The following is a 27,613-nucleotide window of genomic DNA, read 5'->3' as shown; positions in this document are numbered from 1 at the left end:
CCATAGTAAGGAAATAAACAGTCCGGTAAGTTGCTTTTATTTTATTTTCGTTTTTCCTCTATTCATTTAATAAAGGTTGTTCAACAAATTCCCGTAAAAAATAATCATGCAAGATAAGTTATTTATTTCCTTACCAAAAAGATTAAAAGCTATATTGACTGTAGTAGGATGACTTTCGGTTTAAAAACACGAAAATTAAAAGAATACATTTTATAAAAAGTGAAACGGTGCCTGTTATGAAAAAAAATGTAAATTTGCTGAACCATAGTTTTAAGTTTAGATATTATGACTGCTCATTAAATTGTAAACTTTCTTTCAAAGATTAATAAAAGTCCAATTAAGCCTAAAAAATGCTTAAATTTGCACTTTTCAAAATTCCTTTCTACAGTGTCTTGTTACAGCTTGCAAACTTTAATTCATTGGGTGTATAACTGTGTCATCTGTAATTGTTTTGCTTGTTGACAATAAGTACAGATAAAGTAATTAAGTAATTTAGTGTTTTGTATAAAGTCAAAATATCACTTATGTAATTACTTTATAAATAATACCATTTGTTTATATTGGGCTACCACTAAAGAGTTTTATGACCAGAAAAAAAACTGGAAAACATTATTCGAAACCTGTGTATATATTTATTTTATTATATTCTTTTAATGTAGGTTACTTGTGTGCAAACTTTCATTCCTTGACTCCCTTTTCCCAGAAGAACTTTTTTATCGTGCAAAATTACTAAAAACAATGAAATGCGAGGCAACATTTTTCACTCAAGCATGGTTTAAAAACGCACAATAAACCGATTTTCAATATAAAGCTGATTACATTTCTTTATCACCTATTGCAGATTTTTTTAATTTATAATAAGTTAATCACTTGATCTATGAAAGAACTTCAAATGTTATGATTTGGCTATTTGACCTTAATTGTGCTCCTTTAAAAAATCACACCATCGTAGCAGGCTATAAACATCTTAAATGATTTTAATCCTCTACAGATTCTAAAAGAAAATCTATTTCGGACGTTTAATGTGTCCTTAACGTTATTAACAAATGTGAGTATGACGAAGTAAAAATTACATTCATTGGCACGTATGGACCTTTTTGGGGCATGTTTTCAAGTTAGCATCCATTTAACTTATCCTGATATATTCAAAAAAATGAGGATTTCATGGCTGAAACGGTATAGCCCAATGTAAATTATTCAAGTTGAAAATGAAGAAATGTTAAATAAATCAAGATCAGGCTATATGATTGCATTCAATCAAGCATAAACTGAGTTATAATTGGTTTATTGGTTTATGCATTTATTTTGATAACAAATTAGTTTCTCCTTTGATCATTATGGCGCTATATATTGAAATACTGTTTGTTTTTCTATTCTAATCAACTAATGATATAAATCTTGTTTGACAATTATGATATTATCAAATGTTTTTATATCGCTAGATATGAGTTTTTCAAGTGTACCTGCTACCGGCGCTAAAAAAGGAAGCAACTGGACTTACAAAATTTATTTCTCACCTGAAGCTGACAAAAGCTCTAGCTCTCAACATGAAATAGAAGATGAAGAACTGATTGACAAACTCCAGACACTTTTGGATGTCAACGAAAACGTAGAGAATATTTGGGCATATAAACATGCACTTTTTTCTTGGCAATTAAGTGAGACCTTGCTTTATCATTTGTTGATACTGTTTGAAACAAAAGACTGGTGGTGGTCGATCGAAAAGAATACTGAAGGTATAACTATTCAACGGAGCAAAGTTAGAGATGCCGTCCTGACCAAGTATCGAGGAAATCCAAGAAATGCTGTGACCCGGATGACTGAGAATACAGGAAAGAGAAGTATGAAGGATTTAATTGAATGGCTTTATCAAAAAAAGGAACTGAACAAAGAATACAATGTCTTAAATAGTAATTGTCAACACTTTGCAACAGCCGTATATGATTATGTGGCTACGAGCAAAATGTTATAAACAAATACATCTTGACAGATTTTGTGTATTTAGCAGGATATTCACTATAGTTTTTCTTATAACTATCTTATACCTTATGGACCTTTAACCACGTGTTCTTTTGTGCCAATGACTATGTATTATCACAGTGTAGCAGTTGTATAATAAGTTAGCCAGTTATCATAAAACTGTAAACACTGGAAAGGTCCATTTGTCAGACATCTGTGTACATATTTATTTCGAAAAGATAACATTTGACTTTTTTTTTATTTTTGATAATAATGATTTGTTTACATAAAACGTTAAAATATGTATTATAAAGAAATTTTATCACTGTAAACATATGTAAAACAGTCATTTTAGTAAAAATATTAAAGACACGTTTTGGCTCTCAATACAAATTGTAGAGTTGACACAATTGTTCTAAGTGCTTTTAAAAACGTTGTCAAAACATTGAAATGCCGATAAAACTAATAATGTAAACTACTAACAAATAATGCAAAAGAACTAGTTTTTTGTGGAAGTCGTCAATATATTTAATCTATTATTATTTTTTTCACATAGAAATTAATTAATAAATTCAAAACACCAGCCTTGAAGTAGATCTATCCAAAATAAACCCAGAGTGGATAAGCAGATCTATCCAAAATAAATCCAGAGTGGATAAGTAGATCTATCCAAAATAAATCCAGAGTGGATAAGTAGATTTATCCAAAATAAATCCAGAGTGGATAAGTAGCGTTATCCAAAATAAATCTAGAGTGGATAAGCAGATCTATCCAAAATAAATCCAGAGTGGATAAGTAGATCTATCAACAAAAAAAAATCCAGAGTGGATAAGCAGATCTATCCAAAATAAATCCAGAGTGGATAAGTAGATCTATCCAAAATAAATCTAGAGTGGATAAGCAGATCTATCCAAAATAAATCCAGAGTGGATAAGCAGATCTATCAAAATAAATCCAGAGTGGATAAGTAGCGTTATCCAAAATAAATCTAGAGTGGATAAGCAGATCTATCCAAAATTAATCCAGAGTGGATAAGTAGATCTATCCAAAATAAATCCAGAGTGGATAAGCAGATCTATCCAAAATAAATCCAGAGTGGATAAGTAGATCTATCCAAAATAAATCCAGAGTGGATAAGTAGATCTATCCAAAATAAATCCAGAGTGGATAAGCAGATCTATCAAAATAAATCCAGAGTGGATAAGCAGATCTATCCAAAATAAATCCAGAGTGGATAAGCAGATCTATCAAAATAAATCCAGAGTGGATAAGTAGCGTTATCCAAAATAAATCCAGAGTGGATAAGTAGCGTTATCCAAAATAAATCTAGAGTGGATAAGTAGCGTTATCCAAAATAAATCCAGAGTGGATAAGTAGCGTTATCCAAAATAAATCTAGAGTGGATAAGCAGATATATCCAAAATAAATCCAGAGTGGATAAGTAGATTTATCCAAAATAAATCCTGAGTGGATAAGTAGATTCATCCAAAATAAATCCAGAGTGGATAAGTAGATTTATCCAAAATAAATCCTGCGTTGATAAGTAGATTTATCCAAAATAAATCCTGCGTTGATAAGTAGATTTATCCAAAATAAATCCAGAGTGGATAAGTAGATTTATCCAAAATAACTCCTGCGTTGATAAGCAGATCTATCCAAAATAAATCCAGAGTGGATAAGCAGATCTATCCAAAATAAATCCAGAGTGGATAAGTAGATCTATCCAAAATAAATCCAGAGTTGATAAGCAGATCTATCTTAAGTAGACTGGATAGATGGTAATTTGGATGAAAGAGAGAAAAGAGGTACAATTATGACACTTACTCTAACATAATCTGTGCTCATGTCTTTAATGTTTAGTGCTGCTGTTGTGTTTCGGAATTGATGTTTTTCAGGTTGTTGCTGTTAGTAAGTTTGTTTAAGTCACATTAAATTGACATGACGCCACATGCCAGTCAAACTGGCAGGAGTCTTGCAGATAATACTAATATTTCTGCCTTTTTCGTGAGACAAACTGTTCGCACAAGATTAACACAAGTGTACTTTATTTTGAAATTAATTTTATTTTCTGTAAATTTAAATACATGTATACCAAACTCGTATACATCGGATTAATCTTATTCAGTTACAAAATATCCGGGCATAATGAAAAAACGTATATAATGCAAATATTCAACATACATGTATCGATTTATGAAGAGCACACGTTTTATAGCAGGTATGAGATATCACTCCTTGAAAACCGTAATGAATTTTAAAAAGGGAAATCTTTGACAAAAATCCACTATTTCTTCTTTCATTACATTATTATTTCCATGATCACACTATACATATTTCAGATATGTTTCAAGAATATCAAATAAATATTATAAGAAGCAACAGTTGAAATAAATATGTAAAAATTATTGTGCAAATACAGATTTATATACACATAAAGCTTATATTAATATACAATACAATTTTCAGTAAGATATCTAACTAATACCAATAAATTACTTGTCTAATTTACGCCAATCTCATTTTACAGAAAAAAAAAACTTTTTTATAATACCATTTCGTCAAATTTATAATGTACAAGACTTTATTTAAAAAAAAACAAAAACATGTATCATATTTATAATAAGGGGGCAATTTTGGGAAAATAATGCGTGCTTTATCAATTGTCTACTTTACTTATTCTGAAAGGTGTCATCCAAGAAAAATACAAAATTACACATGAGAAATCTTCTTTTCGAATTATTTCAAGTATTGTTTTACTAAAAATTGAATTTTGCACATTAAATCTTACAAATAATGTCGAGAATATGTCACGGTTTGCAAAAATTGAATAGAATACATTTCTTTGTATTTATTCTGTATACAATGATATAAATGAACTGAATGTGTATCATCCACTACTTTAATTTGAAAAAAAAACTTTCTACATATAATCTGCATTGATGTGCAAGATATAATATAAGTGTGTATATATATGTAAGTGTAATGAATAATTGTATCATAGTTTGGAGACTTTATTATCGAATAAATCGTATATCACGACATGCACAGTGCATTAAATTGAGTGCAGTTAAGAGCATGTTTTTATGGGGTTTACTTTTTGTGACGACATGGAAGTGAAAAGATAACGATAGAAAAAGCAAATTCGGATGCTCTATCATTGGTTAAATTTTTCTGGGGTTTAATGTTGTGACGACAGGAAACGTGTTTTCATTTTGCCTATGACACAAAAGGGAAAGGACATCAAAACACTCAACCATCTGATTTATAATCAGATAGTCTCGTGTTTCGATGTTTTTTTATTACTAAGACTTTGAAGTATGCACGAAGAAATAACAAGGTTATTGCAAAACGTTTTGTGTATACGTGAAATATAAGAAGAACAAGATAACGTTAACATTATTCGGTCGTACCATTATGATGTGATGGGATGTGCAAGTCATTCAATTATTACATTTTGCGTTGGTATTGTAATATAATACATGTAGAATAAAATGGATAAGGACATGTGTAACCGCGTAGTACAAATGTATAGTGATTAGAGCGTTTAAATTATGGAGTACAAATACGTACGTCTTTTTTTCATGTGAAGCTAGATTCCCTAACTTAATATCCTGAACTTGTACTAGGCCGTCAACCTTATCATTTATTGCATGAGTGGAATATATATCACTGCAAAGTGATTGTTTAATCCGATCAAATGTTGTAATTGAGAAGAACAATGTATTTAGAAATAGATACAGTTATTTCCTAGAGACTGGTCTTTTTTCGGTATGGAACCTTTCCGACGTTTCTATATTATTCAATGTAAAATTCTAATGACGGAAATCCGCTGTTAAAAATACCCGTTCCACACTTTGCCATGGCGCAAATGACCCATTTGGCTTTCCATAAACTATAGTTCGTCGTAGCTTTATTTTTAGTGATTTTCGCACCCAGTGTTTTTATTTGTTTAAATATTATAAGCAAATGTACGGTGTCCTATTTCGTCCACAATATTTCGCTAATAGCATGCGATAATTATCACCTCAAAAGGGCGACATTTAGTACTAAATTTCGCATGTCTTAAATTTCTCTAGTCTCTTACGCGATAATTATCGCCCTTTCTGTAGACCAAAGACTCTTATACTAGCTTAGTGAAATTTAACAATTCCAGGGTTTCCGTACCCTGGTCTATAGAAAGGGCGATAATATTCCCACGACAGACTAGCGAAATTTAAGACATGCGAAATTAAGTACTCAATTTTGTCATTTAGAGGCGATAATTATCGCGTGTAAACTGGCTAAATATTGTGGACGAAATAGGACACCGTACGATTTAGCAACAATATCAATGCCTTAAATGAACTATTTAAGTTTATTGTATAGATGCCGTCTATGTTATGCTGACCTGTCAATGTGCCTTTACTTAGCACAACCAGGTCGGTTTGTCCACCCCAGCTGATGCCTCCCCAGTCCCCATACCAAAACTGACCCACCTCCGTAGCGGTCATGCTCAGCAATATTTGCAGCCTGAAACCGTTCATCTCGACTTCTCCAGACTGTAGCACTTTCTATAAGTCTAGGCAGAACCTTGACACATCAATGAAGAGAACGTGCCTCCAGTGTTGCATTGTCCACCGTGTTTGCTCCATGGTCCATTCCAAACGGGCCTGGCGATGACGATGCGATGACGATGCGTCAATGGGATACGTATGCAAGTTCTTCTCGACTGCAAATTACCTTCATGCAGCCTTTTACTGCGCGGAAACATGGACCCCCACAGCATTAGCAAGGTCATTTCGAAGATATGTTGCTGTCGAAAACTTTGCACGATGTGCATGAACGACAAAAACCGATCCTGAGCTGGTGTTGTGACCATTTGTCGACCTACAGCATGCCTCCTGGCGGTTGTACCATGTAGCCGGTATCTCTTCCAGGCTCTGGTGATGACGCTGTGGTGTACACCAAGCACCGTACCAACTTGGTGGAAGGTGGCCCCCTGCTGCACCATCCCTACAACCCTCCATAACTACTTCTTTAAAATGCCGCCTAATGTTAGCATTCGCCATACTAAAGTGACAGATGTAAGAAATGTAAGCCACTGAATGACAATAATGTCACCGTATAAAAGAAGACATGTGAGTGTACACCCCATCAAAACACGAAAATATTGGGGTACATGATTCCCATGCTACCTACACGAGTTGTAACAAACAGATTAGTTAACAAGGATCATGTCAGGGGACAACCTCAAAAAAAGGCTGAATCAGAAATACCTACTTACCCACCCACCCACCTACCTACCTACCTACCTACCTACCTAAAGTTATAAGTTAAAGTATTTATACCAAATAGTAACATTTGCGTACTGAGAGGTTAAACTTCTCGTGTATTTCTTTAAAGTTCTATCCTCTGATGATTATATTTTTGGCATTGAAATAAAAAAAAAATGTTCAGCGTCCTCTATTCACAAGCTGTGTTTTGTATAATATGATTTTTATATAAGTTCCAGTTTAAATTACTGCAATTATTCCTAAGACGTGTATGACATACTGTTGGGGAACGCTCACCGTTTATAAAATAAGACGGAACAATGGTAGGTTTATAAATTTCTTTCAGTTTTTTTTTAAATTTTGCTTACGAGTCAGATTCTCAAATATTTATTGATAATTCATTCCAAAGCTGTATTAATGACAGTACAACTGATTTTGAATATATTTCGGTTCTCCTTGGCATAGTAACATTATTGATGTTATTTCTTAAATTATACTGGTTTTCATTTGCATTTTCTAATAAAGGGGGAAAACTGTGATAAATATAATGGCAGTAAATTATGCTTCTCTTTGTATACTAAAACAAGTTTTTGAATTTTTCTTCTTTCTACCAGAGATACCCACCCTATTTCTTTTAATAAATTTTGAATGGACACTGATCTTGTTAAACCGGCGACAATTCTAGCCGGTTCATATTGCATTTTTTCTAAAATATCTTTCTCGTACTGGGTAGAGTTATCCCATAAAATTGAAGCATATTCAAGACGCGGGCATAAGTATGAAATATATTGAGTGTACTTCTTTGAATTTTAAACTTTATCATTTTCATAGAACCTAAAATTTTAGATGCCAATGAAACTTTAGTATAAATATGTTCGTGCCATGATCCATCCTGACTTACAGAGTTACGCCGAGGTATTTATGGTGCTCTACAAAATTTAATTGAACATTATCAAAGTATAATTGTGGGCGATCTCTATTACAAAACGAAAAGAACATAACCTCGGTTTTGGAAGGATTAAATTAACTAACTATTGTTTAGACCATTTATTTAACATATTGAGATCATGATTGAGTTTATATTCCATCGTACTAATATTATTTGTAGACACAGCTAAAGAACTATCATCTGTAAAAAGTCGTGTTAAACTTAAAAGGGAATCGGCAATATCATTAACGTAAATAAAAAATAAAAGAGGCCCAAGAACCGAGCCTTGAGGGACACCGCCATGAAGGTAACGTAAAAAAAAGTCCAAACAAAAACTTTCTGGTTTCTATTGATTAAATAATTTTCTAGCACCTTAAATTCCGTACTATCTTAATTTGAAAAATAAACCCTTATGCCAAACTCTGTCAAACTCTTTTAATACATCATAGAAAACCATACACGTAGATTCTTTTTTGTCTAAAGCTTTACAAATTTGATCATATATATCTAAAAGTTGAAAAGCAGTTGAATGACCTGGCAGAAAACCTGACTGATTTTGAAATATTAAAGCATTTTCATGAAGATAGTTAAAAATATGTTTAAAAACGATACGTTCCATAATTTTGCAGGTGCAACTAATAAGAGAAATAGGCCTGTAGTTTGACGGTATGGTATATCTTTGTCACCTTTTTAAAAAGAGGCATTACATGTCCTAATTTCCAACTAGACGGATATATGTTTTCTGATAAAGAACGGTCATAAAGCAAAGAGTGTTTAAGACGTTTCTTTTAACATTTTATGACTAATTTCGTCAGACCCGGATGCTTTGTTTACGAATAAATTTGCCAAAATATCCACATATTGCAAAATTTTCAAGAATCGCTTCTGTTCTTTATGAAAAATCTGAGAGATCAATATTTGATTCGTCAAGGTCTGAAATGGAGACAAAAAGATCATTAAGCGTATTAGCTTTTTCAAAATCTGTCATTAAATAATTATTGTTACTTGTATTACATTTTAAAGGTCGTATACTTTCAGTATTCGACGAGTTTTCCTTGACAAGCATTTTAATTGTATGCCAATATTTACGCGGATTCGAAGAATTTAAGTTATTAAGGGAAAATTCGAGAATATTATAAAATATATCTTTTGCTTGTTTTTTTCATATCATTTACTGTATTTCTTAATTGTTTATATGATACCTAGTCTGATGATCTATTAGAATTTAATGCTTTATGATACCGTCTATCTCTTTGGCGCGATTTTCTGCGAATTTATGAATTGAACCAGGGTTTATCCTTAGGTCTTATCAACGCCATATATGTAGGAATACACTGTTTTGCAAGTTCTAAGAATTTATCAGTAAAAAAGGTTTCACCAATTTCTTTGGGATATGCACGAGTCTACGGGGAAAAATATAAGCTTTCCACAGAATGTTGGGTCGTCGTCAGTTTATAAGCCGTTTTATCAAACACTTTGCATAACCTTGGAAGTTGCTTGTATTAGAACGGACTTCAGTTGCAAGCTATTTCGTTTTCTGGCGTTATTTGGTCTATGCCATGATTAAAAAGTCAGGTTTACATCAACCGGGGGTACAGAAGGCAAAATCCTACCTTAATATGTTTATTATTTATGGCGTAAATCTTGCCTTTTTCTTCAATTGTCAATTCTGGCACCAGTTCCAAGTCGAAAAAAAAAGACTACAGTTTAAAGCAGATTTTATAATCCGTTGCAAATGCAAAGAAACATGCCTTCCGTTCTCTTTCTATAATTATGTTAACCATGAAAAACATTTTATTTACTATACAATTTACATAAACACAAATGAATATTTAAATGATTTTTACTCGCTGCGCTATAAGTGATTTTAAAAGTCGTACAATTGTTGTCTGTATTTGTAAAGAAATTGATTTGCTCTTTTCACGGTAATGATTATGAAAAATCTACAAGTGTCATGTAGCAATACTAAACGTGGAATATTCAAAATAGAGAGAAAACAGAAACCCTAAATATCGCCCAAAACGGCAAAATTGAAAAAGTTGCAGGCTCGGTTTGACTTAGCTAGCCTGTACAATGAACGTGCACATTCAGGATCACTTCCATTTGTATGCTGTGAAAAGGGTTACGCCTCAACGCGGCAATTATAAAGTCAAAGGTTATTCTTTTGTAAAGAGTTATTTCATAAACATGTATAAACTTGGTAAAGAACCTGTATGACAGATTCAGCTTTTTAACACAGTGGCACTCGTTGATAAAAAATATTTTTACATCCTGGTTTTATACCCACGGTAACCGTTTTTCGTGAACTGGATATAACTTCGTTCACTTAAGAACACTAAACACTATTTATTTTATTATTGAATTTATTTCTGTTGATAAACTGCATATCTGACAAATTAAGTTAATTATATCAGTCAACCCAGCTTTATCAGAGAGGTCACCAATACACATTGTAAAGAGAGGAAGGGGTTTGAAAACATTTAATAGAGTAGAATGTTTTAACAATAATGTCTCTTTCAACTGAATAAAATCGATAGGGCTATTTGGGACTATTTCTTATCGATGTGGTCATTGGCTGTAAATGCATGGATTATTGCACGTGGTATGACCTGCAGATGTCCTCAACAGGATCTTTGTAGCATTTTAAGATTTAAAAAAAGGACCACATATTAAAATCTAAAATATGATAAACATAATGCAAATGTCAATTATTGAATTATCTGATATGTAAATAAAGAAGTAAGTCATTTGACAGTTGAAGGATAAAAAAATGAATATACTCTTCAAATGTAATCGTAATTTTACTTAGCTTATCTTAGCTATCAATTATTCAATGGACGCATCAGTGTCATATGGACCCCAGTCATAGAGCTTGCCGGTGTGCTATTTCAGATGTTAATGTAAATATTTATATTATTATTGATAATCATTGTTATTTCCGTCTTTTTGAATGTTTTGTTTTAAGAAATTTGACTGTGAGCGATGGCTGATGGTTTGTAAAATCATTTATCTGTTTACTATTTTCTACTTTGTTTACTCCACATGGCGTCCATTCTCGTTCTTTATTGGCGACTCATGGCTATTTTGGGCCTTTTTGATAAATAGAGAATCATAAGTAATGCAACTAAGTAACAATACTATCAGGTTTACACGGCAAAGTTCCAAGTTATATGTAATGATATTTAAAAATTTAATTGTTTTACACAAAGAACAAAATCTGACTGATGATGAAAGTGCTAGCATAAAATGTCAACGTCATGTTAATGCGCGTGACAATTAGATTCATGACTTTAATACCGATACATGATACATGTGCATAGTACTTCAAATTGTGATTTCGTTTATCAAACTCTATAGAAATTTATTATACGGTAATTCCAGAAAAAATATATACCTTTTAAAAGTCTCTCTTTTGAGGACAGAAGAACCTATTCGCCACATTCACGAGTGTGACCAGTGTTTGTCAGTTACTTTTTACAAAAAATAGACTGAGAAATTACCTTAAGCTTTACAACACTCGCGTTAAAGTGTAACCCTTTACGTAGCATACAAAAGTTTTTTTTATTTTAACTCTTTCTCTCACTGAGAACACATATATTTCTTATCAATTTCGCCATTGTGACATAGAATAAAACATACTTTACTATATAGGATAAGATGAGCAATACTTTAAACATCTTTAAAACGAAACCAAAATATTATTTTTCGACAGGACTAAATCTACGTGACGTGCACTTGCGATACAAGTAAGTGTTATTGCTTTAAGGAACAATCAGTTTTTCACAATCTCTCTTTGAAAGATCAACAATGAAAAACTAACTTGTAGAAAGAGATCGGTAGGCATGTTGCTTCGCATTTGCAACGGATTCTAAAATCTGCTTTAAACTGTAGTCCTTTTCTTCGACTTGGAACTGGTGCCAGAATTGACAATTGAAGGAAAATGTAAGATTTATGTCATTCATAATAAAAATATGAACATATTTAGGTAGAGTTTTGCCTTCCGTATTCCCGGACGGTTGATGTAAACCTGACTTTTTAATCATGGCATAGACCAAATAACGACAGAAAACGAAATAGCTTGCAACTGAAGTCCGTTCTAATACAAGCAACTTCCAAGGTTATGCAAAGTGTTTGATAAAACGGCTTATAAACTGACGACGACCCAACATTCTGTGGAAAGCTTATATTTTTCCCCGTAGACTCGTGCATATCCCAAAGAAATTGGTACAGAAATAAAATATTTAAGGCTATTTTCTTTTCCGAATCGAGCAATATTTGTCTTGGAAATGATGCCGAAAATGACGTCAATATCACGTGGTATTGCCACACTGTGTTAAATATGAACATTCACAATCAATCAAACATTTACAACAAACATAAACATCCACCAGCAATCAAAAAATTACAACAAATATAAACATTCACATTCATCCTCAGCATCAACATTTTTATGTGTGCGCAACAGTGATTCATTTTACCAAATAATCTCGTTACTTTTGATATTATGGACAGAAAACAATATTATTCCCTGCGGTGTATTGGTACGCGTTTAACTTTTGAGGCATGGAGGAGCACGTGACCTGTTTTCGGTACATGGAGGAGCATGTGATCTGTCAACCGTACATGATTGGTTAATTGACCTTTTCGAAAACCTGGCTAAATACCGTTTGCCGGTACGTTACGGATTTACCTCTAGGGAATTAGTCAGAGTAACACCTAATTAAAAACAACAAACTATTACGTGATATTTCTAATTTTCTATAATTATTTTACCGTTTAAGGTGGAAAAACTTGAATGATGTGTTTGAAAATTATCAATGTTTAATATGTATCTCAAATTTTACAAACAATAAATTGTTTATACTGAACAGTGAACATATACAAAATTAAAATATTCGTAGTGGCATCTGCCAGAATAAATAGAGATATTTTCTGCGTAAAGTTGTGTGTTTACTTTTTTTTGCTAGGAATTTTTCATAAAATGGTAGGCCTATTTAATCATTTTCTTAAAAAGAAATAATTGTTTTATGTTCGACCTTCTCCGGTCATTAACGACTCACCAGTTTCCAAAGACCTTCTTCTATATTGATCGATTATTGTCAACTATATTCCTGATAAAACCGTTTATTTATTCCCCCCAAACAATGTCGAAAATAGTTAAATGAAATATCTTTATATCATTAAAAATGTTCCCCGCAGGTAACCATTTTACTTGTTGTACAATATGATTTGAGTTTGTATTTTTCTATAGATGATCAAATAACAGATCAATTCTTAATCAAAATAATAAGTAGGTAATTTTAATATTATTCGTATTTCTAACAAAAATGCGTATCTCCTTTAGATATTTTAAAGAGGAAATTACACGCACACAGTAAGTAACAAACAACCTATTTTGTTCTACTTATTCATAAGCAGACGACCACAAACATTCTCGTGTCGCATGCAGTTTAGACACATTTTGAGTTTAACAATATATAAAGTGCATATAAATTATACATGTGTATTGTTCATCTATATAACAATGATATTTTAATATAAATGTAACTAAATAAATCGGATCAATAGATTGGATTGACGAGAGATATGAAATTACACAGTTTATTTTTAGAACAACGTTGCTAATAATAGAGTGGAAAACCGGTTGTCTATAAATGTTCAATTTATAATTGAGGTCAACATAATGTAAATAAACAAACACTGCCCCAGATAGCACAATACAGTAATTTATGGATATGCTGGAGCATGTTAAGTTGGTTCTGAAATACGAGAAGGTAATGAACGGTTCATTACCTTCTCGTATTTCTTCGATGGCTTCAAGGGACTTTATTGTTACTCTTTTTTCAGTACTGTTTATAAGCATAATCCCATAGATGCTAGCCATGTTTGTTGAAGTTTATTTTCACGTTTCAATTTTCTGGCTTCGCACGCAAGTTGCTCACGTTTTTTTGTAACTGATTCCTGTATGAAAATTCCGTCGGCTGCTGACTTACGCTCATTGTATTATTGTACCCTCCTTAAAAACATTGTATCCGCAAAACGACTTACAAAGTGTCATGGAACAAATGTACTATATATTAAAAATCATGTTAATGAGAATTTCCTTAAGAAGAAAAATGATAACAATTGTTTAAAGTTTTTTTTGACGATTTTTAACAAAATATGAGAATATTAACATGAATTTTTAAAATCCACATAGTTATGGGCGTCTCTAGTTCAAACAGTTCGAGTTCAAGAAGCAGTAGTTCAAACAGTTCGAGTTCAAGAAACAGTTCAGCTAAAAAGGGCGAGGAATGGACCTATAAACTATTCTTTGACCCACAATCTACCCTTAGCACTGGGAAAAGTTATAATATTACATATTCTGAGTTGATAGCGAGACTGTCAAAGTTAGTGTTTAATGTCGACGAATTTATATTACATTAAGTGCGTACAAGCAAGATTTATTTTCGTGGCAAAAAAACAAGATTCCTTCTATACCACATTTTTATAGTTTTCGAAACGACTGACTGGTACTGGTCCATTGTAAAGAATTCGGAAGTTATCACTATAACTACACTTGGGTGTTAGAGAACAGTACAGACGAACACCTCGGAACAGATATACACTTATGCTGGAAGACAAACGGAAAGTCAAAAGTATATATATAGCAAATGTTAAATTAAAGAATAAATTTAAACTAATGGTCTCAGAAAATGATAACAGGGCAATTTTAGCAAACAATGAATTGGGTGTACTGATCTTATTTTCGAGTTAGTAACCTTTGAAATTGTTCTGTTTTAAGACATAAAAATAGCTGCATGGAAACAATATAAAAAAGGAGAAACATGTATGTCATTTATAGTAGAGTTTATACCAATAAGAAATTGAAAATTGACCAATTAAGCTTTACAACCCATGTCAAAACTCTGTTTGACGTGTTGAGTTGCTCGCATCATTTTACTGTTACTAAGATAGATTTCCTGGCTAGCGGGGATAATAGTTTCTACAACTAAGGAATAATTTTCTTAATATTTAATACTTATATTTTCTGTGAGACTTCGTTTACCGCTACTCTTTCCTTTAATTTTAGAGCACCTAGGACCAAATAGGTTGAGTCCATTTTCGGCTGATATTGAATTGTGTTATATTTCGGTAAGTTATCCAAACAATAGTTTCTACAGAGATACTATTTTGAAAAAAATAAGTAAAGAGGCAATTATTTATGATTAGAATAAAAAAATATATACTTAACGACGTTTGTCAAAATATATACTTATTATTTTCAATGTATTCATGTTTCCCCCCATCGATATGGTCGTCTTTAGTTTCCTATACAATTAAGCTACCCAAAACACAGAAAGAACTTAATATATACAATTTCAGATTTTGAGATGATGTTCAAACCGCTAAACCTTGTCGATGCCGACGAACATATAATAAATTTAAGCTTTTGAAGCAAAATCCATTCCCATTGCAGTTAACATATTTTTATTCAATTGCACACACATTGCAGTTCACATATTTTTATCCAATTCCACACATTTGTATATAATTTTATAGACGGAAGACAATGAAAGAACTAAAAAATGGCTTTACAAAGAAAATGAACTAAACAAAAAGACAAAGAGACTGGGTATATCTTTGTTACTGTAAACATTTCCCGAAAGCTGTCTTTGACTATGTGGTTGCAAGAAATATTTTTAATATTCTCTTTGATTAAGTGCGCATCTTTATGTCTATACATTGCTTCATAAAAATAGTTATCTTATTTTAATTTTAGCTGCCATATGATGTATCAAAAGCCGCATTAAATGATTATAATCAGTATATAAGATAAAAAAAATAAAACGTTTAATTGGTACTAACTACATTGCACATTGGTATATCTCGCATGATGTATAAAATCAAAGCGCAAAAAGCACTTAAGTATTCATTGTGTTAATAGATACATGTATCACCATTTGAAAATTTTCGGCAGATCTTGATCAATTTCCATATATTTCGTTTGAATCTAAACGAGATTTTCGATATATTTCGTGCAAATAGCCCCAAACTTCACACAATCGAAAAAAAAAACTTTAAAGGGACTCTACTGATGTTCTTTTAATTGAAGGGACCGGAAATATGTTAACCAGACTCTTCAGTGATATGATGTCGCTTTGGACTAAAACCTGTGTTCATAACATTACTCCGTTTTCCCTGAATGATTACTTCTATGTATGGCATATTTCTTTATCATATTTTGCTTTTTTCAATGCATTTTTTAAATGCATTACTTGATCTATGCAAGAATTTAAAATTTCATTTTAGGGCTATTTATTTTAGCTAACCTACCGTTTACAATGGAATAATGGAATAGAATAAGGAATAATGCAGACATATACCGAAAAATTTGGAGAAAAAAAAACTCCCTTACTATCGTTGTTTTTATGTTATGTTTGATTGACTAAATCTGTGTTTTTATGCAAAATCAGGTTGTACTTTCGATTTCGCCACAAGGTAGTTGAGAACTTTAACACTTATAAACTCATTTTGGTAGTCTAGACACCAAAATCAGACCTAGAGTCAATGGGAAACAAACTTTAACGAAGTAGAGCTATTTCTGTTTTTATGGAATTCACAACATGCAGCTTTTATTACTTAATAAACGGTGAAAGTTTTTATTATTTCATGTGTAAGTGTCTTACCTGATATAGAAAAGAACTAGCATGAAATTTTTTCAAATTGCAATATTGACCATTATGGGGCTCAGACCTTAAGTGAAGTATTTTGCAATAATTTCTTAAACACATTGCATTTTTTAAACCATACTGCAATAATTTGGTAACATCTATTACAAAATGTATACATAGATATATCATTCATATTATTGCCGATAATGAATAAAATTTAATAAATTTCAAATTGACAAATTAATCAGCGAAAACACGTTACCTGATAGAGAAGGAATAAGAACTACAAGCTCAAAAACCTGTATTCTAAAAGAGTTGTATTGTATTTAATACATAAATGAACTTTAAAGCAAATATATGAAAAAGAAAAACTACAACAAAAAATTCGTTATCAGTTATCAGTTGTGACTTAGACCGATGAAATATGGGGCAAATATTCGTACTCATATTTTTCTTATCAACCATTTTAAATTACATGTACTTCAATGCATTGACGGCATTGTTTCTGACTAACTGAGCATTACACGTGTCAAAATATATCTAAAAGCTTTACCGTTGTACAATAGTTTTCAGGAAATAACCGCCCGGTAAGAACGATTTACCATTTGTTTTATATTGTATGTTATTTTATTAGATTCATTAATGTTGATTTTTTTCCTATACGTTCTTAACCACAAAATGTCATTTGTGGTGAAAAAGTAAAGTAAGATAATATTTATATCAAAATATAAAGTTAGAGAATTATAATCAATTTTACGAAATAAAATATAAACTACCAATTTACAATCAACATATTTAAGGAAACGATTAACTATTTGAATAAAGATTTGATTTAGTCGGTTTAATAATACATGTATCTTTAAAAGATATGTTGTTGTGGTCGTGTTGAAAAAAATATATAAAAAGTGTTTCTAAAAATAGAAGGAGGCCTCTATCCCACTTGGCACCATTGTTGTGGCGTTGAAGCTTAAAAGCGTGTTCTTTAAAATATAATTTAGTTATACATTACTTAATATTTACTCTTTGGTGTTCTTATTTTGCTCAGGAGTATCCTTTAATGGGGTTTAAATCAAACTGTGTTACTTAAGTTTGCGAAGTACAGGGTCTCTTTAGTACATGCCTGTGACAGTTCTACCTTTTGGCACAGGAATTTGCACGACTGGGCCCTTGTTATCAAAGAATATTACAAACAAAACATTTATCATGGTTCGTATTCTTTTATCAATGCTAGGGCGTCTTGCGTTTTTGGTGGCCCAGATTTGATTAGAACATTTTCGTTTGAATTCGAAGAAATACATCCATGTTTCGTCACCTGTTACCAAACTGCCGAAAACCTGTTTTGCTGTATTTCGGGTATTTTTTTCAACAAAAGTTTGACCTTTTCAACTTGGGACCTCTTTTGGTCGTCACTTAGTTAAATCAAAGAGGTAAAATAGGCCTGTCCAGAAGATATTTTTTTTTACAATTCATGTAAGACACACTTGTGCTTGAAGCTGCAACAACCATGACAATAGTATAGCCAGAAATACTAATAGAACGATTAATCCTTATTTACTTCCTTTTTTGCCGGACTGCCTCAACGGTATAACCGGAATGATGCCAATATACTTACCAATCTACTTCATATGAAATAAACTGAAACTATGTTAGCTGTTCAGGCTACCAACTATTTTTAACCTCCAGGCCGCCCTTATCAGTTGAAATAGAACAGATGACATAGAAACAGTCGAATGAAGAAAAGATAGGTCAAGAGTGTTTACTGATGTAATTTTACTTAAATGTAGTATTAATAAATGATCCAGCTAGCTTACGGAACGTCTCTTGTTCTACTCAGGTGCCCCTTCGTGCCTGAAATAATGCACGAAGGGCACCTAAGGTCTTCCTCCACCAGTAAAGCTGGAACGTTGCCAAATGACCTATACTGTATCGGTGTGACGTAAAACCCAATAAATTAATAAAATAAATAAATAAATGAATATTAATAACTGACATTGAATTAAAATTGACGTCTATACATTCTTCTTCAAAAATAAAAAAAAATATAAAAAAAATAATGTACTGCCGAGTTGAGAAAATTTAATATTGTCAAATCTATCCCGATTCTGAAACCATTGTGGTGTTTAAACATATATTATTAAGTGTTTCTAAAAATAGAAGGAGGTCTGTATCCAACTTGGCACTATTGATCTGGTGTTGAAAATTAAAAGCTTTTTGTTTTCTATTAATAGAGTTTAGTTACTTATTACTTAATATTTACTCTTTAATGTTCTTAGTTTGCTCAGGAGAATTCTTTAATTGGGAAATCAAACTGTGTTGAATACACCACTCTTTGAATGCAAATGGAAATAAAACTAAAATTTTGAATAAATTCTAATAAAGTTGAATAATTTTACCTATATAGCAAGGACAATTATCTGCGCGTGCATTAATAATATTAACTGGGTGAATATGATTTAGGCATGCCATTTATGACTAGGTGTATAATTATTTTCAATAGCTGATTTTTCCTACATGAAATAGAGCCAGATTAATTTTTCAATGGCAAAACAGTATAGACTATTAAATAGTGTTGCATTATGTTCTTTATGACAAAATTCTCTATTTAAAAGTCCACTTACTCCACAAAAATAGGTAAAAGTGAAAGTTGTGTGTGTGTGTGTGTGTGTGCGTGTGCGTGTGCGTGTGCGTGTGTGTGTGTGTGTGTGTGTGTGTTGGTGTGCGTGTGCGTGCGCGTGCGTGTGCGTGTGTGTGTGTGTGTGTGTGTGCGTGTTTTAATCTTATACTGATCAAATAATAAACAGTTATTATAGTTATTGACTAATGATCCGTAGAATATGGTGAGATATTCACCGGCATCGTCTAGGTCATTATGAAATTTACCGGTGATATCATATCACATCATATTCAATAGCTCACACGTCAATGATTACATAGTATTAAAGCTTTCCTGATTTGACAAAGGCTAGATGTTAGATATTTTGCACAAGACATTGTCCTCTAGACCTCTACGAAGATTGTTCAAATTATATCCCTGAGGTCAAAAATGGCCCCGCCCCGGGGGTCATTGATTTTCACTATGTACATGTAGTAAAAGCTTAAAATAACTTCTTGTCTGAAGGTACAAGGCTTAGAGATTTGATATTTGCCATATGATATCATCTATAGGTCCTCTAGTGTCAAAATTGGTCCCGCTCTAGAATAATAGATTGTCCATATATGTATATGGCAAAATCTTTAAAAACCTTCTTCTCTGAATTGTCAACGACTAAAGGTTACATACATGTATTTGTCATGAAACATTGTTTAGTGGACCTCTTCCAAGATTGTTCAAATCATAGCCCTTGGGTCAAGATTGGCTCCGCCCTATGGTCATTGATTTTCATTATGTACATATAGTATCATATAAAATAAAACTTTTTGCACAAACGTGCAAGGCTAAGAGCTATGATATTTAGTGTAAAATATTATTTATAGGTCCTCTATCAAAGTTGTACAAATTTTGCCCTTAGTGCCAAATTTGGCCCAGCCCGGGGGCGGGGGTCATAGGTTTTCCTTATGTGTATATAATAAAAACATATTTTTTTTTTATTTGAATTGACAACGGCTAGAGGTTAGATATTTGTCATGAAACAGTGTGCAGTGTACCTCTGCCAAGATTGTTCAAATTGTCGCCCCAGGGTCATAAACTTTCATAATTTACATATTGTAAAATTTTAATTATCTTTTTGTGTGAAAGGAAACAACCTTAAATTGGAATGTCTAATAAATGTTTTGCAATTTTTGTGTAAAATATTCAATACCTGGGTCATGATTTTCAGAGATATTTACGAAATGATTCAAGTCTTGAACTCTAGCAAGACAGATGTGAGGTTTGTAGAGATATCAAATGAACAATTAGTGCTCATTTTAAGGGCATAATGATTCACACCATGTATATGATTATGTTTTAAGAAATTTGTAATGCTTAATTAAAAAGATGGTATTTAAGAAAAAGTTACTGTACCTGCATTTCAGAATTTAATCCAACTTTGTTAATACAGTTAATACCTATTTTTTGTCAATAAAAAATCTTTTATTTTTGAATCAATTATTGCACTATGCCCTTTGTATCTTAACATTAGACACATCAGCACATATGTCAAATGATTTAACATACTGAAATATGACCTTGACCCCAATATTCAATAGACACTTCTGCATCATGGCAAATATAGTAACAACTAGAAATGTGTCGTCACGCCACGTATGCCCCCGAATGCGGCCAAAATTTCAGATGTTATAATATTTAGTTCCAAATTTGTTTGCATAAACTACTTTTTGTTAACACAAACCAGTTTTATACAAAGTTCAAGGCACTGAAACTATTCAGTGTTAACCTTTTTGTTAATTATATATTGCATATTTGTAGCCAAAATCATGACTACATACTCTTCCACAAAAGTATGAGTGCTGAAACTGAAAATTCATTTTTTTCCAACATTCAAAATAGATAACTTCGTCCAAAATCATGGCCAATTCAAACTTGAACTGCTTATTCCTAAAATGTATCTATATGACACATTTGATTTGAATGTGTACAGCCATTTGGAAGATAATGAACGAAAACTAAACATTTCAGATTTTTTTCAAAGTTCAAGAAGGATCACTCTGTCAGCTATCATCAAACCATAACCAAATTCGAACTTGACCAGTGTATTGTTATGACATGTCCATAGTTTAAATTTGAGTTTAACATATACAACTGTTGGGGAGATAATGAACGGAAACTGAAAATTTCTTTTTTTTTGAAAGTAAAAGGGGCATAACTCTGCCAAAAATAATCAAACCATGACCAAATTCGAACTTGACCAGCACATTCTATTGACGTATCCATATGTGAAATTTGAGTTGAATGTGTACAACTGTTGGGGAAATAATGAACGGAAACTGAAAATTTCATATTATTTTTCAAAGTGAAAGGTGCATAACTCTGCCAAAAATCATCGGACCATAAACAAATTCGAACTTAGTCTGCACATTCCTTTGATGTATCCATATGTGAATTTTGAGTTGAATATGTACAACTGTTAGGGATAATGAATGGAAACTGAAAATTTTATCAAGGGGCATAACTCTGCCAAAAATCATTGGACCATGACCAAATTCGAATTTGACCTTTTTTCATGATATTTCCATATGTCAAATTTATGTTAAATTTGTGCAACCGTTACTCAGGTAATGAACGGCAACTGATGATGACGGAATGACGGAAGGACGGACGGACTGAATGACAGAAGAGGGTAACACTATCTACCCCAGCCATTTTATTGCGAAGGCATAAAAAATTACATCTGTTATATTAATGCGGTGGCATAGCATTTTTCACAAATGCATTCTTGTTCTCATTTTTGTTGAATTGTATCCAAACTTGGAGGAAACACAGTTCAATAAATATTGGGACACACTGTTGAACCTAGTGTTTCATGGGATATTATTACTGTGTAATAAATAGGTGATTGTTTTTCAATGAGACTCATTTACAGTTTCTGTTGTATTATATGATATAATAATAAAATATAGAATAGCCTGATCGATGGACCTGTGAGCATCCCATTAGACTGCACTGGTCTTTTGCAGTCCAAGATCTCAGTTTTTTTTGTTTTTTATTTTTGTTTTGTTTTTTTCATTAGGTAATTTTCAAATAATGTTTCAATAGAGAACCACTCAAACTAATAAGTTAAATGTTAATAAACTTGAATTTATTTCATAAATGTAGATAGAGCTAAAATTATTTTTCATCTTATTTTACTTAATCTTTTGTAGCTTAGCATTTTGCATTGAGGAAAAAACTTTAAGTTAAAGTGAACTAATGTCAACTGTAGTAGGTTTCCTTGCTTGTCTTTATTTATTTTGTCATTTTTTTATGCCACCGCAGCATCTGCGATGCGGTGGCATATAGCGATTCACCTGTGTGTTATATAGATTATATAATGAACTTAAAAAATCTTCTTGTGAAAAACCACTGGTGCAATTTCAACCAAACTTGGCAGGATTGTTTCCTTGGGTGAAGGGCTTTCCGGAGATGTTCAAAGAATTCATTTCCATGCAGAAATCTGGTTTTGCCATTGGCAACCAAAAGGAATTATAGAATAAATTTAAAAAATCTTCTTGTAAAGACCCAAAGGCATAGAGCTTAGATATTTTGCACAAGGCATTGTCTGTAGACCTCTAACAAGATTGTTCAAATTATAGCCCTGGGGTCAAAATGGCCCCGCCCGGGGGTCATTGATTTTCACTATGTACATATAGTAAAAACTTAAAATACCTTCTTGTAAAAACCCAAAAGGCCTAGAGCTTAGATATTTTGCATAATGCATCATCTGGTAGGCCCTTACCAAGATTGTTCAAATTATAGCCCTTGGGTCAAATCGGCCCCGCCCCGGGGCATTGATTTTCGCTATATGTACATATAGTAAAAACTTAAAAACACCTTGTAAGGACCCCAAAAAGGCTTAGAGCTTAGATATTTTTTGCATAAAGGGCATTGTCTGGTAACCTCTACCCAGCATTGTTCAAATTATAGCCCTGGGGTCAAAATCGGCCCGCCCCAGGGGTCATTGGTTTACCTTATATGTATATAGTAAAAACTTAAAAAAATCTTCTAGCAATTGACAAATGCTAAAGGTTAGATATTTTGCATGAAACATTGTGTGTTAGTAAAACTCTTAGCAAGATTGTTCAAATTATAGCCCTGGGGTCAAACTTGTCCCTGCCCCTGGGGTCATTGATTTCAATATATAAATATTAGTAAAAAATAAAAAAATTTATTGTCTGAAGGTACAAGGCTTAGAGCTTTAATATTTTGTTCAATATATCATCTAAAGGTACACTACCAAAGTTGTTCAAATTTTGCCTCTTGTGTCAAAATTAGCCCCGCCCCTGGGAGCCATAGGTTTATCCTATATGTATATAGTTAAAACTTAAAAACTCATCTTCTCTAAATTTACAAAGGATAAAGTTAAGATATTTTGCATGAAACATTGTGTAGTGAAACTCTAGCAAGATTGTTCAAATTATAGCCCTGGGGTCAAAATTGGTTCCGCCCCAGGGGGTCATTGATTTTCATTATGTACATATAGTGAAAAAAAAATTTTTGTCTGAAGGTTTCAAGGCATAGAGCTTTTGATGTTTGATATATAATATCATCTATAGGTCCTCTACCAAAGTTGTTCACATGTCAAAAATTGGCCCTGCCCGGGGGCAGTGATGCTCATTATGTACACGTAGTAAAAACAGAAAATAAAACAAATGTTTTTCTGAATGGGAGAAAGCTATAGCTTTAGATATTTGACTTGAAATGTTGTTTGGTGGACCTGTATCAAGATTGTTATTAAACCCTTGGGTCAAAATTATGCCTTGCCCTAAGGGGACAGTGACCTTCTTTCTTGTCTTTGATGTTCAGCAATGACATTTTGACCATGTGCACAGTTTTAGTTGTAAAATTGAACTTTGACCTAGATTTTGATGATGTGACCTACTTTCTTGTCCTTTGATGTACAGCTATGAAATTTGAACCATGCGGTGGCATAGCATTTTTCTCAAATGCAATCTTGTTTATTCTTTGTGCTATTTGAGTATTAGTTTCTATCATTTCTATTAAAAATCACATTTTGCAAACTTGGTTATCACTTGTTCAAAGTAATTTTTCACTGTTTCATACAATATCACATTTTCACACTGTATTTAAATATTTTCTTGTTCACTGAATACATTTCATCAAAATAATCTTTTGCCTTTTTCCTCTATGAAGGAAAAGTAAGATTTTTTCCCATTTCTATTAGAGAGTAAGATAATAAATCTGACATGTTAACTTTCTGGTCGAGTTGACTAGTATATCTATGTTATGAAACAGTATACATGTATAATTATCTAAATACTGAGATTATGTAATTATCTAATTTTTAAGAAAATTAAAAAATGGAAGGATCGCAATTTCGAAAGACAGTCATAGGCAATTTTTATCACAAATTAATTGATCGATGATCATCACACTTGGTTCCTATCATTTTTACTATAAAGAAAAAAATCAATCAGTTTCGGGAAACCTTAGAACTAGAGAGGCAAGTTGACGTTGACCAGGACTTGTCTTTCTTCAAGTTTATTTGAAAAATGTTTCTATAATAACTGAAAACAGTTGTTTCTGGTGAGCGGTTCTGGGCCATCATGGCCCTCTTGTTTTTTTGGGTTTTTGTTTATTTTTTAGAAGAGAACTTGAACTTGTTGTTTTGAAGGGAGTTTTGTCGATTTTTTTGTAGTTGGTTGACTTTAATTGTGGTTATCTAAATTGATCAGAGTAATTCATTGGTTGAAATTAGTTGTTTTGGTTGTTGCGTTATATTTGGTAGAGTTGTATCTGTTTTGTGAATGTAAGGAGTAATTTTGTTTGGTCAAGATTATATAAGTTGATGCTTTGTTTTTGAAGATATTTGTAAATACTGGATGTATCGTGTTTTAGTTGTTTTCTGATGCTGATTAGAGTTTGTGAAGTTAATATTTTTGATTGAATGCTTGTGGTTATTGCTGCAACTAAGAGATGTAAAATAATTCATTTTTGTGTTCTTCATTTTGTGGCGTTTTTATTGTTTGTTTGATCACAAGTTGTTTTGATCGCCAGGTAAATAGTATTGTTTCGTTTAAAAGACGTATACGTGAAAGGATATTTCGTATAAGCGGTTGATAGATGATGAATGGTAGTTTTGGGTGTAAATATTGATCAGAGTTCTTTGTGTTGGGTGTACATAATAATCAGAGTTTGTTATTTAAATGTATATATGGATTTGACATAAAAAAGATATAAAAATGTATAGAATAGTGTTAAATATATAATTACAAGCTAGCTTTCCAACTGAGGATATTTCAATTTTGAGTCAGGCAGTGCTTCCCAGTCTCCATATCTTAGAAATTGGTTCTAGGTATTATTACTCAATCTTTCCTTACATTAAATAACATCAAGACAGTCATTCTCCTGACAAATTTCTCCGTGTCTCAGAAATTTTAGTCAGTTAAATAATGAATGTGCTAAAAATTAAAAAAGACAATGTGTATGTCTCATATAAGATAGTGGCTTGAAATAAAAAGGGTATCCCCTAAAAAGGAAAAATATTATATACGCGTTGTAATAGCGACATCAATTCAATTCAATTCTTTTATCCATTGAAAACAAATTTTCATATGAATATAAACAGCTATCAAAACAACAAAAACTACACCAAATATAGGTAATAAACAATTAAAAGTACAAATACAAGATTGACACAATTTTAACTCTTGTAATGAATGATGTTATATTAATTGTTGTCATACCATTGTAAAGTAGAAAATGAGAGAATGACAAGTGACAAAAAATCTCATTAGACTATTGACAGAATTTTCTTACAAGGTAAAGCTATTTTTGTTAATTTAGCATGATCTTTACTGTTCATTAGTTCTTCCACTTTATAGGCATTTGAGTGACAATAATAGTATTTCTTTAACATTTTTGCCCTGATTTCTTTAAAATTTATCACATTCATGCAAATAATGAAATTCAACAACATTTTTGAAATATAACAAATTATTAACATTCTGATTTATAAAATACTCAGCAAGTCCCAATTCATCAAGAGTGTTCTTGACAAAGTTTATCCATGGAAACTTACAAATATTGTTAGATTGTTATCCTGGAGCAATATTGTAGCCTATTTTACATATTTTGTCACAACTTAATGACAAAAGTTTTGACCGGTAGCAAAGTAGTTTTGGGTGAATTTGTATAGAAATAGGCTTTACCTCTTATTTAACATAAATCCTACAGTTCGGTGTACATTGTTTAAGACCAAGAATTAATTTGTAAAACTTAAGTTGAAACTTCAACATTTCATCAAAATTTGCATACCCCCACGCTTCACATCCATATATAAGAAGAAGAAGAAGAAGAAGAAGAAGAAGAAGAAGAAGCTTTATTCTTTCATAAATCTCACAATACACAATTGACAAAGCCATTACAGCTCATAGTCACATTTTGGTATATACACTTTTGAATTAATATTGGCATTAGTCAACAATAAATCTGTCAATAAATAAACAAGAATATATGTGAAAATAGTAAGATGCAAGAAACAGGATATACTACTCTTACAAAATTTAAATGCTTTTGATTCGTAATTACTTCCCTTACATTTCAAAATATCTAATACAAAAGAATATGTCTGAGACTCTTTCTGAAAGTGTGACTGTTTAAAAAAATATTGTTTTTGTTCATAATTGAATCTGAAATGTTTATCAAGATTGATATAAAATATAAACTAAGTATGAAACATTATTTTGCATCTTTTTATTTTTGGTATTATTTGTATAAACTATTTTCTAACATGTCAGTACGTACTTACGTACGCACGTGCTGCGTGCGTACATACGTACGTATAAACATACAATAAATACATTTGTGTACTCACACATGATATTTTTACTTCTAATACATTATTATGCCCCCCTTCGAAGAAAAGGGGGTATATTGTTTTGCTAATGTCTGTCTGTCTGTCTGTCTGTCTGTCCGTCGGTAGACCACATGGTTTCCGCTGATTATCTTGAAAAGTATTTATCACAAAGTCTTCATATTTCACATAGTGATTGGTCATAACTAGTACATGACCCCTATTGAGTTTGGGGTCACTAGGTCAAAGGTCAAGGTCACAGGGGCCTTAAATGTCAAAATGGTTTCCGCTGATTATCTTGAAAAGTATGTATGACAAAGTCTTCATATTTCACATAGTGATTGGTCATCACTAGTAGATGACCCCTAT

The 27,613-nt window shown here is 32.1% G+C and overlaps 1 long non-coding RNA gene across 1 annotated transcript in view; it reads left to right on the top strand.

The window, feature by feature from the left end:
* Positions 1-17,287: 17,287 nt before the first annotated feature.
* LOC132736780 (uncharacterized) overlaps positions 17,288-27,613 on the top strand; it is a 30,003-nt gene continuing 19,677 nt past the window's right edge. The window contains exon 1 of the long non-coding RNA XR_009626627.1: positions 17,288-17,380. This is a non-coding gene — a long non-coding RNA (uncharacterized LOC132736780). The remainder of the gene's footprint in view (positions 17,381-27,613) is intronic.

The sequence above is a fragment of the Ruditapes philippinarum genome, unplaced genomic scaffold (assembly GCF_026571515.1).
Source record: "Ruditapes philippinarum isolate M1 unplaced genomic scaffold, ASM2657151v2 ctg2467_1_1_1_1, whole genome shotgun sequence".
Taxonomy (NCBI): domain Eukaryota; kingdom Metazoa; phylum Mollusca; class Bivalvia; order Venerida; family Veneridae; genus Ruditapes; species Ruditapes philippinarum.
The sequence above is the reverse complement of the archived record's forward strand: the minus strand, read 5'-3'. Positions and strand labels throughout refer to the sequence as shown.